The following is a 665-nucleotide window of genomic DNA, read 5'->3' on the forward strand; positions in this document are numbered from 1 at the left end:
ACTTCAAGAACTCCCTTCTTCATAGGCGTCCCATTACTCACAGGATTCCTTTCAGAAGTGTACATGAACTGGTTATTAGCAACCATGTCAATGAGTTCTTGAGCTTCTGCAGGCGTTTTCTTTAGGTGAATGGATCCACCTGCAGAAGTGTCCAGTGACATCTTTGATAGCTCAGATAAACCATCATAGAATATATCCAGGATGGTCCATTCTGAAAGCATGTCAGAAGGACACTTTTTGGTCAACTGTTTGTATCTTTCCCAAGCTTCATAGAGAGATTCACCTTCTTTCTGTCTGAAGGTTTGAACATCAGCTCTAAGCTTGCTCAGCTTTTGAGGAGGAAAGTACTTGGCTAAGAAAGCCGTGACCAGCTTATCCCAAGAGTTCAGGCTGTCTTTAGGTTGAGAGTCCAACCATAATCTAGCTTTGTCTCTTACAGCAAAAGGGAAAAGCATGAGCCTGTAGACTTCAGGATCTATTCCATTAGTCTTAACAGTATCACATATCTGCAAGAATTCAGTTAAGAACTGAAAAGGATCTTCAGATGGAAGTCCATGAAACTTGCAGTTCTGCTGCATTAGAGAAACTAATTGAGGTTTAAGCTCAAAGTTGTTTGCTCCAATGGCAGGAATGGAGATGCTTCTTCCATGTAAATTGGAATTAGG

At 41.2% G+C, this 665-nt stretch overlaps 1 non-coding gene across 1 annotated transcript; it reads left to right on the forward strand.

Annotated features, from left to right (window-relative positions):
• The first annotated feature begins 215 nt into the window (after positions 1-215).
• On the forward strand, positions 216-323 carry LOC112781652 (small nucleolar RNA R71). Its single transcript, XR_003192416.1, has one exon. It is a non-coding gene; the product is annotated as a small nucleolar RNA R71 (small nucleolar RNA).
• Positions 324-665: the final 342 nt, after the last annotated feature.

This window comes from Arachis hypogaea, chromosome 19 (genome assembly GCF_003086295.3).
Source record: "Arachis hypogaea cultivar Tifrunner chromosome 19, arahy.Tifrunner.gnm2.J5K5, whole genome shotgun sequence".
Lineage (NCBI taxonomy): Eukaryota > Viridiplantae > Streptophyta > Magnoliopsida > Fabales > Fabaceae > Arachis > Arachis hypogaea.